A 13,196-nucleotide genomic window follows, 5' to 3' on the forward strand; every position below is an offset into this window, starting at 1 on the left:
GTCTCAATATATATTTTTATCTTATCTTATCTTATTTAAAATGGGCGTATTTGTTGATATTTTTAGTTTTGATTCCGTTGCAAGGCAGCACTTAACTCTGTCTGGTGACCAAAAAACCCTGCAACAAATCAGAGACTCAGGCAGGCAATCAGAGAATCGGACGAATCGGCCACTTAAGCTGCAATTTATTGAAAACAAATGACACCAAATGATCTCGATATGTGGCCTATATTGGGTCAGATGTAGAATCAGTAGTGTATGCAAGCTTGGATGTGTGAGGCGAGAGCTAAAGTGAAACAAAAGATAAGGGTGGCCGCTGGTGAGCAGGGCTGATACGGTGCCGAAGGACTGGCTTTTTAAACCCAGCAGGCCACGCCCCTGCAGGTGGCACCGTAATCAGGAAAACGTCTGATAATAGGTTGCCATGGATACAGGCAGGCAGGGCTGTTACCATGGTGACAGGTCAACAAACCAGAAGCTTTTCCACATTAGCACATTTGAGCGACACGCAGCGGGACGCAAGGACTCATCAAGAATGCTCAGGACTATTAAGAACTTTATTAAGAAGGCGATTCAGAAATTACAAGAAGAGAAGCGCAAAGAAGGAGAGAAGCGTGAAAATAAAGAGCGCAAACAACGAGAGGAGCGCGAGAATAAGAGCGCAAAGAACGAGAGAAGCAGGACAAGAAAGAGCTCAAAGAACGAGAAGAGCGCGAAAATAAAGAGCGCAAAGAACGAGAGAAGCAGGACAAGAAAGAGCTCAAAAACGAGAGGAGCGCGAGAATAAAGAGCGCAAAGACGAGAGAAGCAGGACAAGAAAGAGCTCAAAGAACGAGAAGAAGCAGGACAAGAAAGAGCTCAAAAAACGAGAAGAGCGCGAAAATAAAGAGCGCAAAGAACGAGAGAAGCAGGACAAGAAAGAGCTCAAAAAACGAGAGGAGCGCGAGAATAAAGAGCGCAAAGAACGAGAGAAGCAGGACAAGAAAGAGCTCAAAGAACGAGAGAAGCAGGACAAGAAAGAGCGCAAACAACGAGAGGAGCGCGAGAATAAAGAGCGCAAAGAACGAGAGAAGCAGGACAAGAAAGAGCTCAAACAACGAGAGGAGCGCGAAAATAAAGAGCGCAAAGAAACGAGTGAAGCAGGACAAGAAAGGACAGAAGTATGAGGAGAAAAGTGGACTGACGCAGAGGGAGAAACATCTTGCACGGAGGAGAAGAGTCATCGTCTGTTATCAGTGTCTGGTTCTCCAGCAACAAAAGATACAACAGTTAATGGCAAAGTGTGAACAGCTGGCAGAGGAAAACAAAAACCTCAGAAAGGCTGTCCAAGAACACAACCAGTGTTCTTCCAAGTTTGAGGAGCTGGCCAACGAGGTTTTAACTCCGTGAAATGACCTGGAAAAGGCCAATGTGAACGTCCATTCATCCTGCATGTTTCTGACAGAATGTGTGTTTTAGTTGTGTTGATGTGATGTGATCTCCCAGCACTGGTCTCCTGTTTGTTTGCAATTACAGCCACCACTCAAGATCTGTTCTGTTCTCAGTTTATAGCCTTACTGTTAGTTTACATTGTTCACCTTGGCTTTTACCATTTTTATGCCTGTATTATCTTGTTTCCTGTACTTTTATTATTTTACTTTGATGTTATTAATACATGGCTGACTCCTGTCTGCAGCACTTCAACGAAAGTTGTTTTTATAAATGTGCTTTATAAATAAACTTGAATTGACCTTATTTTATCTTATTTCATGTTAATTATTAAACATTTTATGTAGAGCTGCAGTCGATAAACATTCAGGTTGCCATGGATACAGGAAAACATCACAGGCAGCTACAGAGGACCTATACTCTGCTTATTATTAGTTAAATGTTCTTCACCCTCTTCTTCTTTTTATTCTTCAACTATCACCATGTTGATCTCACAGAGGACATTCCAGGTCAACTTCAACGAGGGTCATCTGCCAAATGTATCTCCTCCTACAAACTTCAAGCTACAGTCTCCAGTTTAGTCTTAAAACGCTCATTAGATGCCGCTCTATCAAACTTGTATTCAGAATTTTCTAATTCCGAATCGTTTCCGCACGCCAGGCTGCGGTGAACAGTCTGGTCCGTGTTTATTTGTGAAGGGTTAATTAGACTGAAGGCACAGTACATGATCAGAACTACTGTGGAGCTTCCACACAAAAGCAGGATTAAAGTATCTGTGATGAAGCTGACAAAGTAAACATGTACTGCACACACACACACACACTGAGCAACACGATGCGCTGCATGTAAACACGCCGGATGCATTCATCTATAGCATGGCATCGTATTTATGAGCAGCAGTTGGCACATTAGGTCGAAGACGAGGCGATTAACATCACAGTGTTAAAATTATAAAAGAAAAAAAACATCTGCGGTAAAAGAGAACCCTCTCCTCCACCGTGGAATGACACGGAAGGCACACACACACACACACACACACACACACATCATTAAACTCTGTAGTGACGCTCAGTTCCCTCTAACCTCTACATGAATCATACGATGATAGGCACTTCTCACGGCATCAGTCATGTGCGCTAACTGATTTAAAACAACTTCAAACTGCATCTCTGTGAAGTTCTACAATCAAAGGCTCTGATTTAAGGCTTTCAGGTTAATGCACCTCTGCAGCATTAGAACACTAACAGCTGATCTCTACATGTGTGCATATATATAAAAAGGGGGCTTTAAAACGGTGGAATCATTTTCAAGTAGCATTTGTTTGTCTACTCCAGGATCACATTGTGTTGAGTCAGGATTGGTGCTCCTGGGGCAAGAACTTTCTGAATGTTGAACAAAGAGCGGCTGTGAGCAGCTCGTTCTTCCTCATGATGCCTCCACTTGTGCGATAAGTAAAAACAGAACACACCAATCCCCGCGTCTGTCTGTCTGTCTCTGTCTGTCTGTCTCTCTGTCTGTCTCTGTCCGTCTGTCTGTCTCTCTGTCCGTCTGTCTGTCTGTCTCTCTGTCCCTCTGTCCGTCTGTCTGTCTCTGTCTGTCTGTCTCTCTGTCTGTCTCTCAGTCTGTCTCTGTCCGTCTGTCTCTCTGTCCCTCTGTCCGTCTGTCTGTCCGTCTGTCTGTCTCTCTGTCTGTCTCTCTGTCCGTCTCTCTGTCCGTCTGTCTGTCTCTCTGTCCGTCTGTCTGTCTGTCTCTCTGTCCGTCTCTCTGTCCGTCTCTCTGTCTGTCTCTGTCTGTCTCTCTGTCTGTCGGAGGTAGATATTAGAACCTAGGAGCAGGATTTTCGGGGCTTTCTGGCCCTGGCAGTCCTGCTCGTGTAGCACCGCAGCGTCCGCGTTTAGTCCGTCTTCCACACTACGTTCAGGACCTTCACCACCCCTCGTAGATGATGAAGACGATGGCCACGTCCATACACACCCGACCCAGTCGAGGCACAGTACCTTTGTAGAACCTGAGCAGAGCGATGAAGAGGCTCACACCGTGCCATCATAATGACAATCATAATCCAACATGGTGCTGAAGCTGTCCTTATCTTTTGGATATAACATTATAAATGCAAATCATTTCTACACATTAATTTCATGGACTAACGGTGGACGTATCCGTCCTTTTCATACACCTACCACTGATTTTTACAGAAAGTAACTTAACATCTGTTCTAATCATAAAGAAAAAAGCGGCTGCCACTGTTGAAAAATCAATAAAGCACTAAACTAGATAATCATAAAGCCACAGAAAAAGAATTGAACGGAGACCAGGATGTCGGTGAACAGTACCGTTCTCAGATTATGACTGTTTGGTTTGACAGAGTGGTAACAGGTAAACACTGGTGGACTTACGCCATTGGTCCCTCGGCTTCATGATCTTCATGGCGCAGTCGATTGTGCTTTTGTACTTGTGAGCTTCGAGACCCTGTTGAATAGCCTACAAACGCGTTAGCTTCGATGCTAACAGCGACCTTGTACAGATAAATCCAGCCGGGTTGAGCTAACCTGCATCCTGGTCTTGATGACGTCCAGCGGAGTGTTTCCAAACACGCTGGCAGCACCAGCCCACAGCTCCAAACAGTCCAGTCAACAAAGGGGTGATGGCTTTGTTCGGGTCGTCACCTGACAGACACACGACAGATCATTGTATGCTGCGGTTCTTTTTCTGGCTTCATGCAGTGATAACACACTCTCTCACCTTTGTACCAGTTTCTCCAGTGAAGTCATGACGTAGAAGCGGATGGCCTGGTTGGAGCCTTGTTTCAGTACAGTAGCTGTGAGGCCCTGGTAGGTGCCCTTCAGTCCTGAGACCACAGAAGAAGTAAGACAACCAGCAGGACGCCATGATGGAGTCACATGTGAGCAGCAGTCACATGACCAACACTCAGAGAGTCTCTGTCTGACCTGCAGCTGATCTCTGTCTGAATACCTGAGTTATTCTGCACACACACTCTGACCGCAGAGGAGGAAAAGCATCCTCTGAATAACACATGTGTATTGATGGGAGTTACTTCCTGTGTCCAGCAGGTGGCAGTATGAAGCCACTTGTTACCTTGAGACCTGATGATCTCCCTCACAACCGTGGAAAAACCCTTTGTACTTTGGGTTCGCTGACGTCTGGTCGTGGATGAACTTCACCTGAAATGTATCGTAAAGATTAGATTAATGAACAGACAGATTAATGAACAGACAGATTAATGAACATGTCAGTATCCAAATATTTACATTCACTCTTTATTACCTTGACTGTCTCCATGGGACAGACTACAACCACTGCCTCCGCCACTCCAGCTCCAAGGCCGCACAGAAAGCCTCGCTTGCTGTCCAGTTTACCGCTCTCATCACGCATCTTATTACTGAGGAACTCAAACACCCCGAATCTGGAACACGGAGAGGAAAACAGGCAGAAAGACAGTTAGTATCGGCTGGTGTTGATGAAAAAGAACCTGCATCCAAAATGACAGACGCTGTAAAAACATGATTCACTCTGAAAATCACAGCAAATCTGAGCTCACAGTGTTTTTATTTTACACTTTCTTCTCCATATAACAATGTCAACATGTGACCAGCAGTCACATGACAAAAAATAAATAAATAAAACATGTCCGTGGGCACTTCTGAATAAATACAGATAAATACATTGATTGACTTTATCACCTATGATTGTGTTATGTTTTTGTCATCCTACATGTTCCTTTATTTAAAAAAACAGTATTAAAGTGTTAACCCGTTGAGACGCGAAATGTCTCCTTAAAACAAGTTTTAAAGACACAAAAAGTGTTGTATTTCTTTCCTGTGTTATTTTTAAAATGACTAATCGCTGTGTGGTTTCCTGTCAGTCCAAATATGAGTAAAAAAAATACTGAAACACTGTAAATGTGGGAGCTAAAGCAAAGGAAGGTTAACTGTAAATAGCTAACGTTAGCCGAAGCTAGCAGCTCTGGAGTCAGTTAAAATGCAACCAGGTGGCGCCATTAATGAACTAAAGGACGAATAATTATTGTTGATTACTTGGCGGACATGTTTACTGTGTCTTCTGATTCATTACACTGCGCCAAGCGGTGGAGAAGCGGAGTTCGGGACGGGCCTCGGGTGCCGCACTCAGCTGACAGGTATTAGCCTGTCACTGGTTAGCTAGCTGACCGGGACGGTACCGTTACCTTTTCTATCGGCGCCTGCCGGTGAGCTGCCAGAGACCGGGCCAGAGACAGGACGGTGTTGAAGTAAAATCCTCGATCTCCTTCTCCTCCGTTCAGAGACATGTTTGACGCCGAGCTGACAGCACTACACAACAAACACACACATCTTCCTTCATTCGTCCCGCGAAGCTCTGCGAATCTGACAACTACGGCGGCCGCAAGGGACAAAAAGGCGCAGAGCAAGGTCACAGTGTAGGATCCCAAGGATGGATGGAGGGATGGAGGGATGCGAGCAGGAGGCCGGTTTAAACCGTTCCAATACTGCGATTCATTGATTATTTAGTCAAATATCGGCTACGGGGTCTCCTCCATCTCCATCCAGTAGTCTCAATATATATTTTTATCTTATCTTATCTTATTTAAAATGGGCGTATTTGTTGATATTTTTAGTTTTGATTCCCGTTGCAAGGCAGCACTTAACTCTGTCTGGTGACCAAAAAACCCTGCAACAAATCAGAGACTCAGGCAGGCAATCAGAGAATCGGACGAATCGGCCACTTAAGCTGCAATTTATTGAAAACAAATGACACCAAATGATCTCGAATATGTGGCCTATATGGGTCAGATGTAGAATCAGTAGTGTATGCAAGCTTGGATGTGTGAGGCGAGAGCTAAAGTGAAACAAAAGATAAGGGGGCCGCTGGTGAGCAGGGCTGATCGGTGCCGAAGGACTGGCTTTTAAACCCAGCAGGCCACGCCCCTGCCAGGTGGCACCGTAATCAGGAAAACGTCTGATAATAGGTTGCCATGGATACAGGCAGGCAGGGCTGTTACCATGGTGACAGGTCAACAAACCAGAAGCTTTTCCACATTAGCACATTTGAGCGACACGCAGCGGGACGCAAGGACTCATCAAGAATGCTCAGGACTATTAAGAACTTTATTAAGAAGGCGATTCAGAAATTACAAGAAGAGAAGCGCAAAGAAGGAGAGAAGCGTGAAAATAAAGAGCGCAAAAAACGAGAGAAGCAGGACATGAAGAGCGCAAACAACGAGAGGAGCGCGGAGAATAAAGAGCGCAAAGAACGAGAGAAGCAGGACAAGAAAGAGCTCCAAGAACGAGAGAAGCAGGACAAGAAAGAGCTCAAAAACGAGAAGAGCGCGAAAATAAAGGAGCGCAAAGAACGAGAGAAGAAGGACAGAAAGAGCTCAAAAAAACAGAGGAGCGCGAGAATAAAGAGCGCAAAGAACGAGAGAAGCAGGACAAGAAAGAGCTCAAAGAACGAGAGAAGCAGGACAAGAAAGAGCTCAAAGAACGAGAGGGAGCGGACAAGAAAGAGCTCAAAGAACGAGAGGAGCAGGACAAGAAAGAGCGCAAACGAGAGGAGCGCGAGAATAAAGAGCGCAAAGAACGAGAGAAGCAGGACAAGAAAGAGCTCAAAAAACGAGAGGAGCGCGAAAATAAAGAGCGCAAAGAACGGAGGAGCAGGACAAGAAAGAGCTCAAAAACGAGAGGAGCGCGAAAATAAAGAGCGCAAAGAACGAGTTGAAGCAGGACAAGAAAGAGCTCAAACAACGAGAGGAGCGCGAAAATAAAGAGCGCAAAGAAGAGTGAAGCAGGACAAGAAAGAGCTCAAACAACGAGAGGAGCGCGAAAATAAAGAGCGCAACGAACGAGTGAAGCAGGACAAGAAAGGACAGAAGTATGAGGAGAAAAGTGGACTGACGCAGAGGGAGAAACATCTTGCACGGAGGAGAAGAGTTCATCGTCTGTTATCAGTGTCTGTTCTCCAGCAACAAAAGATACACAACGTAATGGCAAAGTGTGAACAGCTGGCAGAGGAAAACAAAAACCTCAGAAGGCTGTCCAAGAACACAACCAGTGTTCTTCAAGTTTGAGGAGCTGGCCAACGAGGTTTTAACTCCGTGAAATGACCTGGAAAGGCCAATGTGAACGTCCATTCATCCTGCATGTTTCTGACAGAATGTGTGTTTTAGTTGTGTTGATGTGATGTGATCTCCCAGCACTGGTCTCCTGTTTGTTTTGCAATTACAGCCACCACTCAAGAATCTGTTCTGTTCTCAGTTTATAGCCTTACTGTTAGTTTACATTGTTCACCTTGGCTTTTACCATTTTTATGCCTGTATTATCTTGTTTCCTGTACTTTTATTATTTACTTTGATGTTATTAATACATGGCTGACTCCTGTCTGCAGCACTTCAACGAAAGTTGTTTTTATAAATGTGCTTTATAAATAACTTGAATTGACCTTATTTTATCTTATTTCATGTTAATTATTAAACATTTATGTAGAGCTGCAGTCGATAAACATTCAGGTTGCCATGGATACAGGAAAACATTCACAGGCAGCTACAGAGGACCTATACTCTGCTTATTATTAGTTAAATGTCTTCACCCTCTTTCTTCTTTTTATTCTTCAACTATCAACATGTTGATCTCACAGAGGACATTCCAGGTCAACTTCAACGAGGGTCATCTGCCAAATGTATCTCCTCCTACAAACTTCAAGCTACAGTCTCCAGTTTAGTCTTAAAACGCTCATTAGATGCCGCTCTATCAAACTTGTATTCAGAATTTTCTAATTCCGAATCGTTTCCGCCACGCCAGGCTCTCAAAGTTGGAGTGGTTGTTTGAGGTCTCCTCTGCTGTTACCATGGTGACAGGCTGACACACAGAGGCATACAAAGAAGACGACAATCGGTGAACAGTCTGGTCCATGTTTATTTGTGAAGGGTTAATTAGACTGAAGGCACAGTACATGATCAGAACTACTGTGGAGCTTCCACACAAAAGCAGGATTAAAGTATCTGTGATGAAGCTGACAAAGTAAACATGTACTGCACACACACACACACACTGAGCAACACGATGCGCTGCATGTAAACACGCCGGATGCATTCATCTATAGCATGGCATCGTATTTATGAGCAGCAGTTGGCACATTAGGTCGAAGACGAGGCGATTAACATCACAGTGTTAAATTATAAAAGAAAAAAACATCTGCGGTAAAAGAGAACCCTCTCCTCCACCGTGGAATGAGACGGAAGGCACACACACACACACCACACATCATTAAACTCTGTAGTGACGCTCAGTTCCCTCTAACCTCTACATGAATCATACGATGATAGGCACTTCTCACGGCATCAGTCATGTGCGCTAACTGATTTAAAACAACTTCAAACTGCATCTCTGTGAAGTTCTACAATCAAAGGCTCTGATTTAAGGCTTCAGTTAATGCACCTCTGCAGCATTAGAACACTAACAGCTGATCTCTACATGTGTGCATATATATATAAAAAGGGGGCTTTAAAACGGTGGAATCATTTTCAAGTAGCATTTGTTTGTCTCCTCCAGGATCACATTGTGTTGAGTCAGGATTGGTGCTCCTGGGGCAAGAACTTTCTGAATGTTGAACAAAGAGCGGCTGTGAGCAGCTCGTTCTTCCTCATGATGCTCCACTTGGCGATAAGTAAAACAGAACACACCAATCCCCGCGTCTGTCTGTCTGTCTCTTTCTGTCTGTCTGTCTCTGTCCGTCTGTCTCTCTGTCCCTCTGTCCGTCTGTCTGTCTCTGTCTGTCTGTCTCTCAGTCTGTCTCTCTCTGTCCGTCTCTCTGTCCCTGTCCGTCTGTCTGTCTCTCTGTCTGTCTCTCTGTCCGTCTCTCTGTCTGTCTCTCTGTCTGTCTCTCTGTCTGTCTCTCTGTCCGTCTGTCTGTCTCTCTGTCTGTCTCTCTGTCTGTCTCTCTGTCCGTCTGTCTGTCTCTCTGTCTGTCTCTCTGTCCGTCTCTCTGTCTGTCTCTCTGTCTGTCTCTCCTGTCCGTCTGTCTGTCTGTCTCTCTGTCCGTCTGTCTGTCTCTCTGTCGTCTCTCTGTCCGTCTCTCTGTCTGTTCTCCTGTCTGTCTCTCTGTCTGTCGGAGGTAGATATTAGAACCTAGGAGCAGGATTTTCGGGGCTTTCTGGCCCTGGCAGTCCTGCTCGTGTAGCACCGCAGCGTCCGCGTTTAGTCCGTCTTCCACACTACGTTCAGGACCTTCACCACCTCCTCGTAGATGATGAAGACGATGGCCACGTCCATACACACCCGACCCAGTCGAGGCACAGTACCTTTGTAGAACCTGCGCAGAGCGAATGAAGAGGCTCACACCGTGCATCATAATGACATCATAATCCAACATGGTGCTGAAGCTGTCCTTTAATCTTTTGGATATAACATTATAATGCAAATCATTTCTACACATTAATTTCATGGACTAACGGTGGACGTATCGTCCTTTTCATACACCTACCACTGAATTTATTACAGAAAGTAACTTCACATCTGTTCTAATCATAAGAAAACAGCGGCTGCCACTGTTGAAAAATCAATAAGCACTAAACTAGATAATCATAAAGCCACAGAAAAAGAATTGAACGGAGACCAGGATGTTGTGAACAGTACCGTTCTCAGATTATGACTGTTTGGTTTGACAGAGTGGTAAACAGGTAAACACTGGTGACTTACGCCATTGGTCCCTCGTGCTTCATGATCTTCATGGCGCAGTCGATTGTGCTTTTGTACTTGTGAGCTTCGAGACCCTGTTGAATAGCATACAAACGCGTTAGCTTCGATGCTAACAGCGACCTTGTACAGATAAATCCAGCCGGTTGAGCTAACCTGCATCCTGGTCTTGATGACGTCCAGCGGAGTGTTTCCAAACACGCTGGCGCACCAGCCACAGCTCCAAACAGTCCAGTCAACAAAGGGTTGATGGCTTTGTTCGGGTCGTCACCTGACAGACACACGACAGATCATGTATGCTGCGGTTCTTTTTCTGGCTTCATGCAGTGATAACACACTCTCTCACCTTTGTACCAGTTTCTCAGTGAAGTCATGACGTAGAAGCGGATGGCCTGGTTGGAGCCTTGTTTCAGTACAGTAGCTGTGAGGCCCTGGTAGGTGCCCTTCAGTCCTGAGACACACAGAAGAAGTAAGACAACCAGCAGGATGCCATGATGGAGTCACATGTGAGCAGCAGTCACATGACCAACACTCAGAGAGTCTCTGTCTGACCTGCAGCTGATCTCTGTCTGAATACCTGAGTTATTCTGCACACACACTCTGACCGCAGAGGAGGAAAAGCATCCTCTGAATAACACATGTGTATTGATGGGAGTTACTTCCTGGTCCAGCAGGTGGCAGTATGAAGCCACTTGTTACCTTGAGACCTGATGATCTCCCTCACACCGTGGAAAAACCCTTTGACGTCTGGTCGTGGATGAACTTCACCTGAAATGTATCGTAAACGATTAGATTAATGAACAGACAGATTAATGAACAGACAGATTAATGAACAGACAGATTAATGAACAGACAGATTAATGAACAGACAGATTAATAAACATGTCAGTATCCAATATTTACATTCACTCTTTATACCTTGACTGTCTCCATGGGACAGACTACAACCACTGCCTCCGCCACTCCAGCTCCAAGGCCGCACAGAAAGCCTCGCTTGCTGTCCAGTTTACCGCTCTCATCACGCATCTTATTACTGAGGAACTCAAACACCCCGAATCTGGAACACGGAGAGGAAAACAGCAGAAAGACAGTTAGTATCGGCTGGTGTTGATGAAAAAGAACCTGCATCCAAAATGACAGACGCTGTAAAAACATGATTCACTCTGAAAATCACAGCAAATCTGAGCTCACAGTGTTTTTATTTTACACTTTTTTCTCCATATAACAATGTCAACATGTGACCAGCAGTCACATGACAAAAAATAAATAAATAAAACATGTCCGTGGGCACTTCTGAATAAATACAGATTAAATACATTGATTGACTTTATCACCTATGATTGTAGTTATGTTTTTGTCATCCTACATTTTCCTTATTTAAAAAACAAGTATTAAAGTGTTAACCCGTTGAGACGCGAAATGTCTCCTTAAAAACAAGTTTTAAAGACACAAAAAGTGTTGTATTCTTTCACTGTGTTATTTTTAAAATGAATAATCGCTGTGTGGTTTCCTGTCAGTCCAAATATGAGTAAAAAAATACTGAAACACTGTAAAGTGGGAGCTAAAGCAAAGGAAGGTTAACTGTAAATAGCTAACGTTAGCCGAAGCTAGCAGCTCTGGAGTCAGTTAAAATGCAACCAGGTGGCGCCATTAATGAACTAAAGGACGAATAATTATTGTTGATTACTTGGCGGACATGTTTACTGTGTCTTCTGATTCATTACACTGCGCCAAGCGGTGGAGAAGCGGAGTTCGGGACGGGCCTCGGTGCCGCACTCAGCTGACAGTATTAGCCTGTCACTGGTTAGCTAGCTGACCGGGACGGTACCGTTACCTTTTCTATCGGCGCCTGCCGGTGAGCTGCCAGAGACCGGGCCAGAGACAGGACGGTGTTGAAGTAAAATCCTCGATCTCCTTCTCCTCCGTTCAGAGACATGTTTGACGCCGAGCTGACAGCACTACACAACAAACACCACACATCTTCCTTCATTCGTCCCGACGAAGCTCTGCGAATCTGACAACTACGGCGGCCGCAAGGGACAAAAAGGCGCAGAGCAAGGTCACAGTGTAGGATCCCAAGGATGGATGGAGGGATGGAGGGATGCGAGCAGGAGGCCGGTTTAACCGTTCCAATACTGCGATTCATTGATTATTTAGTCAAATATCGGCTACGGGGTCTCCTCCATCTCCATCCAGTAGTCTCAATATATATTTTTATCTATCTTATCTTATTTAAAATGGGCGTATTTGCTGATATTTTTAGTTTGATTCCCGTTGCAAGGCAGCACTTAACTCTGTCTGGTGACCAAAAAAACCCTGCAACAAATCAGAGACTCAGCAGGCAATCAGAGAATCGGACGAATCGGCCACTTAAGCTGCAATTTATTGAAAACAAATGACACCAAATGATCTCGAATATGTGGCCTATATGGGTCAGATGTAGAATCAGTAGTGTATGCAAGCTTGGATGTGTGAGGCGAGAGCTAAAGTGAAACAAAAGATAATGGGGGCCGCTGGTGAGCAGGGCTGATCGGTGCCGAAGGACTGGCTTTTAAAACCCAGCAGGCCACGCCCCTGCCAGGTGGCACCGTAATCAGGAAAACGTCTGATAATAGGTTGCCATGGATACAGGCAGGCAGGGCTGTTACCATGGTGACAGGTCAACAAACCAGAAGCTTTTCCACATTAGCACATTTGAGCGACACGCAGCGGGACGCAAGGACTCATCAAGAATGCTCAGGACTATTAAGAACTTTTATTAAGAAGGCGATTCAGAAATTACAAGAAGAGAAGCGCAAAGAAGGAGAGAAGCGTGAAAATAAAGAGCGCAAAAAACGAGAGAAGCAGGACATGAAAGAGCGCAAACAACGAGAGGAGCGCGAGAATAAAGAGCGCAAGAACGAGAGGAGCGCGAGAATAAAGAGCGCAAAGAACGAGAGAAGCAGGACAAGAAAGAGCTCAAAGAACGAGAGAAGCAGGACAAGAAAGAGCTCAAAAAACGAGAAGAGAGCGCGAAAATAAAGAGCGCAAAGAACGAGAGAAGCAGGACAAGAAAGAGCTCAA

The 13,196-nt window shown here is 44.9% G+C and overlaps 2 pseudogenes; both read right to left on the minus strand.

The window, feature by feature from the left end:
* Positions 1-3,110: 3,110 nt before the first annotated feature.
* LOC114429704 (tricarboxylate transport protein, mitochondrial-like) lies at positions 3,111-5,734 on the minus strand (annotated as a pseudogene).
* Positions 5,735-9,533: 3,799 nt separating this feature from the next.
* Positions 9,534-12,069, minus strand: LOC114429698 (tricarboxylate transport protein, mitochondrial-like; annotated as a pseudogene).
* Between the last annotated feature and the right edge of the window lie 1,127 nt (positions 12,070-13,196).

The sequence above is a fragment of the Parambassis ranga genome, unplaced genomic scaffold (assembly GCF_900634625.1).
Source record: "Parambassis ranga unplaced genomic scaffold, fParRan2.1 scaffold_217_arrow_ctg1, whole genome shotgun sequence".
Classification (NCBI taxonomy): domain Eukaryota; kingdom Metazoa; phylum Chordata; class Actinopteri; family Ambassidae; genus Parambassis; species Parambassis ranga.